Source organism: Suncus etruscus, chromosome 10 (genome assembly GCF_024139225.1).
Source record: "Suncus etruscus isolate mSunEtr1 chromosome 10, mSunEtr1.pri.cur, whole genome shotgun sequence".
NCBI classification, from domain to species: domain Eukaryota; kingdom Metazoa; phylum Chordata; class Mammalia; order Eulipotyphla; family Soricidae; genus Suncus; species Suncus etruscus.
In genome coordinates, this window is record NC_064857.1 from 64,962,095 (window position 1) to 64,967,531 (window position 5,437).

Here is a 5,437-nt window from a genome sequence, read left to right on the forward strand (position 1 = left end):
TCAAGACTTTGTGAATTTCAGGTTGTTACTGGTTTTTCGGTCAACGCAAAGAAGAGAAGGCTAAATTAGTTAGATTCTCATTTTAAGAAGTTGGCAGATGAAATGAGAAAATACACATTATAGTTACCAGATTTTTAATAACTTTATTCAGTTATTTTATTTTTATTTATATTTTATTTATTTATGCACATATTATCATGCATCAGCTCAAAAGTAAAGTATAAAATACTATACCCAATTACTGTAATGAACAAGATAATGTTATAATATATTTTGTTCAAAAGTGGTAGAAAAAGATAAAATTTCTTATGAATTCTACAAAAAATAAATCCATAAAAAATCTACTGCTGGTTTGTTTAATTTTTATGTTGAAATATTTAAGTCATGCAAAAAAATTTTTAAAAGCCAAAGCATAAATATCTGGCACCTTGAAGAATTTTTGATGAGATCTTAGTTTTCATGTATGAGAACAAATAGATCATTTATCTTGATTGATTTAAGAATATCTGTGTAAAATATATCCAGATGTACAAAAGTGGTAATTTTAACACAAAATTTTATTTATAAAACAATTCCTGGCTTTGAAAATAACACTACATTAGTAAAAGATGGATATGAAAAGAAAAAGACATCAAGAGATTGAGATTTTGGAGACATTCTGAAATATATAGTGCTGTAGTTAGAACTCAGCTGTTTTTAATATAAAACATTTTATAACACGTGTGACTTTACTTTGGCCTGTTGTTCTGATGAGAATATGCTTATTTTTAGTAATGAAAAAACAAAATTTTAAAAAATGTTAACATCCCCGGTGATAGTTTGGTAGTTACAATGGTACTTCAGTAGAAGTGAATTATCTTTCCTCTTTATAATCTGGTATCATGGGATTCTATATGAGCAGATTATGATTAAAATGAGGAAAGAGGGCTGGAGTGGTGGCGCAAGCCATAAGGTGGCTGCCGGGGAGCCAGGGAGCTGGGGAGCCAGGGAGCCAGGGGGCCGGGGAGCCATGGAGCCGGGGAGCCGGGGAGTTGGGGCTGCCTGGCATTCGCTAGCCTAGGACGGACCGCAGTTCGATCCCTCTGAATCCCATATGGTTCCCCAAGCCAGGAGCGACTTCTGAGCTCGAGCCAGAAGTAACCTCCCAGCGTCACTGGGTGTGGCCAAAAAGCAAATAAGTAAATAAATAAAATGAGGAAAGATATAATATTCACTGGATGAACCTAAACATATAAGTTGGAGTCAGTAAAAAAAGACTTTTTAGCTAAATCAGATAAAATTCTGTCTATAATAAATATATTTTATTTTTTAAAATTTTTATTTTGAAGATTTTCTTCTTACGTCTATTTTAAGATTGCTAATATATTATTTCTCTTGGAAAATTTCCACTTTGCAGATATTTTGTTAGTTAAGTATATAGTATATGTGAATTTATTTTAACCTTATCATTTAAAGATCATCATTTGTTGGATTGCTTTCTTAATATATTCAGAAGATGGTTGAGTTGGCACAAATTCTGTAAATTTTCGTTGAAAAACCATATAAAGTAAAAAGCCTGCAAAATGACTTAAAATGATATCTTAGAAGAAAAACAATAACCAAAATAATTACATTATTTTGCAGATTTTTCTTTTTTAGTTTTTATGAAATTACATCTTATTTTAATAACCAAGAATGAAACTAGACCAAGTTAAATAAAGGAAATATCTACTCCATACAGAATCTTCCTTTCAATTCAATGAAATCCTTCTCCAGATCCATCAAACTTTATAATTATGATATGGCTTCAAAACAAAATCATTCATTAAATAAATATTGAGTATGTATTTTGAGCCAGGAACTGCATAATGCCTGAAAAAATGATGAATAATTGGTGCTATGAAAGAATGTGATAGACTTGGTGATTTAAACAATGATACTCAGTACATTTCAGAAGCCTGGGAAGTTCAAGATGGGGGGATTGAAGGGCAGATGTAGGCAAGAAATTTTTTTGTCTTGCAAGTGTATAACTTCTTTCTGCTTCCTGCCATCCTGTAGAGACAGAAATAAGATTCTGTTTCTTTCACTTCTTCATTCCACATAAAGGCACCATCTCTATGAATGCATATAAATATAATAATATTCATCTCTAAAGAGATCACCTTGGTGACTAAGGATTCAAGGGACTAAATGCTGAAGCTCATTCTATAACAATGGGCATCAGTGTTTTCAGGGTCTTTATCACCAAATGGCAAATTTTTGTGGACTGTTGTACAAGAAAATATGTCCTATCACATTTACTAATAACTATGATAATAGCATAGAGGTGGTTGGGAATAAAAGAAAATTATAAAGCTTTTAACAAAATCACACAAGGATTCACATGAATAATGAAAGATTTTTATTTTTATTGTATATAAAACTATTCTCCATGACTCCATAAACAGAAATGTCAGAAAGTCTTCTGGGTTTTCAATGTATTACTGTTTTCTGTCAGTTACTTATATTTGTTGGCAATAGGTTCTCACCATTTGCCCCTGGAGACTAAAAGTCTGTTTGCAAAGATATATTATCTTAGTGTGGAAGATTACTGCACTCATTCTAGACCTAACATGATAATGGATCCACAGTCCCTAACCTATTTGATATCATTTCCTTATACATAAAAATGTGTTGTTATGGATTCATCTTTATGATAGTTCATGAATGAGATACTTTACTGAAAGGGAGAAGGCATAATTTTAGGACAATATTACTGGCAATGGAACCTTTAACTAAAATCAACTACCAATATAGAAAAATATAAAGAATTCAAACTTCTAGTCTATGTTTCTATCTAACCTGATAAGATTCTATCCTTCACCTACCACAATGCCTTTTCTATGATGTTATTGCTTAATTCTGTTCATTGTTCACATTTTACTTAGTAGCAGTACCACTGATCTGGTAGTATCCTTTGGCAATTCCAGGTATGCTCCTGCCTGAGAGCTGGTAGGGAATTTGTATTCTGTTAAATACTCTTCCCTTCCAGATATAGGCAGGACGACTTCAAAATAATCTAATTACATGTCTAAAATTATACTATTTCTATACTACAACACTCACTTTTTCGACACAGTTAAAAATTCATTAAGAGAATTTTCATAAATTCTGGAACCCTCTTTGATGCTATTCCCAAATCACCAGGCAGACAAACCCCATAAAGCCACTATTTGGGAGATTTTTCCTTGAAGTAAAAAATCTTTTTAGACACAGATTTAGAGATGGAAAGGACAGCACTAAGAGGGGCTCCATATCCCCATAATAAGTGGTTGCTCTCAGGCTTGACTCTGGGCCATTACTGCTCCCTCCCTGAGAGATTATTAGATCAGTGCTTCTCAATTATTTTCTGTCATGCCCCGCTACGAAGAAAACATTTTTCGCGCCCCCTGCGCGACTGTAAATAGTATCTTTATTGAAAGAAATCTTGAACCTGCAAAACAAAAATATATAAAATAATTTGAGCAGATTTTTTAATCAGAGGTGATGTCTAGATTAGTGGCTACAATGAGCACGTTTTGCAATGCATAGCTTTTCAAAGTGGAGTTTGAAGCAGGACACAGCAACTCTCAGCTCCAGGGACATACAGAGACATAAACACGGGGCTTAGCTTGTTATGACAGTGTTTGCCGAGGTCAAATTCACACCCCCCCTTTATGGAGCTTCGCATCCCCCTGGGGGACGTGCCCCACTATTTGAGAAGCACTGAATTAGATTAATGAGAAGCCTATTTACCTTGCATTATTATCAAACATTGTGATGCTGTGCTCACTTTGGCAGCACATATACTAAAATTGGAATGATACAGAGAAGATAAGTATGGCCCCTGCGTAAGGATAACGTGAAAATTTGTGAAGTATTCCATATTAAAAAGCAACTCATAATGCACAAGACATGGGAGAGGATACTACATAGGGTAGACTCCTCTTATAGTGCTCGCTATCATATTGCTTAGCATTCCCGATGTGAAAAGTATGTTTATTCTAAAATGTAAATAGTTCACCCCTTTCATTGCTGAAGTCCCTAGAAATTGGAAAATCTTTTCTTTCTGATATGCTGGACCAATTTACTTATTTACCTATTTTTTCTTTGTTTTTTTTCTCTCCTTTCTTTTAATTTATTTTGTTCATCCATTTATTTTTTCTTAATTCAATAATTTTTAAGAGTTCTGGCCCATCCCATAAGGGTCAAGACTCTAACAACAACCTATGAATAGATCTATGTCTGTTTATAAGTGGACATGAGTTTTTATGCAGTGAACTCCTCTATGTTTGCCTAATCTATATTATAAACAATTTATGACTATATTGTTTATAGCCCCTGTTACTTATTTTCCCTCCCCTCCTTCTAATCTCTCACCCTCTTACTCTTGATCTAGTATCTCTCCCTATGTTACCCTCTTCACCCTTAGTTCTTAACTTTTTAGGAATTGGGATTGTCCACCTGAAGAAGCTGCAACCACCACTCCTGTTGGCACAACCTATGTGGCCCTCTCCCCCCACCTCAATGTGGACTATTGTTTGCTACCAAATTAATCTCCAGAGGAATCCCCAGCTCAAGGACACTACCTGATCCCTTAAGGCTACAAACCATTTCTCAGACTTAATAAGACCATCATGTGGATAGAAACTGTGCCCTGGATCTAATCCCCCACACCCAGGAATATCTCAAAAGACTTCGTGAGGATATCTATATTTTCCTTGTATGTTTAGTTTCTTAATAGTATATGGTTAGTGTATTTCAAAATGTAAAGGTGGTCTCCTCCATTGCTTTCGTTTCTTTGTTTTTTAAATTCTATTTTTTAATTTTTGCTTGTTTTTGTTTTGCTTAGTACAAAATTCTAGTAGAAATGTCTTGCTTGGGATAAAAGTTCAGTTCAAAACCAGGGCAGAGGGATTGTATATCTTGTCATTTTTACTTCTATGTGCACCAATAATATAAAATGGCATCGTTCCTTTTTTGCATAGGTACACTCAAAATGGGAAAATCTTATATATAGAAACAAGTTCTTATCTACTAGGAATAAGAATTTACAAATTTTAGAATACAGGGGCACCTTCAACCCTGAACATATGTCATGACTTAGACCTCATGTGATCAAACATCAATCTTCCAACCCTGAACCCCTGATACCAACCGTAGAATTGTTAAAGTACCCTGCAACAGCAGCAGGAATTAAACTCTTCCTAAGGGTGTCCCAAATACCTCTTTAGTACCAGCTTGCACACGGTTGGTTCATATGACATCCTATAGACTAGGAAACAGCAACAACCTGATCTAAGTAAAGGCAGTTTGCCCTACCTCATCACCTAATGGTGAGATGATAACAGAAGGCACTTTGACCTTCAATCTGTGCAAAAACCAAGATCACAAAAAACAGAAGACTGACAACAAAAACTGTGAACTGTGACTGAGCAGA

General features: G+C 34.6%; 1 non-coding gene across 1 annotated transcript; it reads left to right on the plus strand.

Moving 5' to 3' along the window:
- Positions 1-3,782: 3,782 nt before the first annotated feature.
- On the plus strand, positions 3,783-3,889 carry LOC126021642 (U6 spliceosomal RNA). Its single transcript, XR_007500141.1, has one exon. It is a non-coding gene; the product is annotated as a U6 spliceosomal RNA (small nuclear RNA).
- The last annotated feature ends 1,548 nt before the right edge of the window (positions 3,890-5,437 follow it).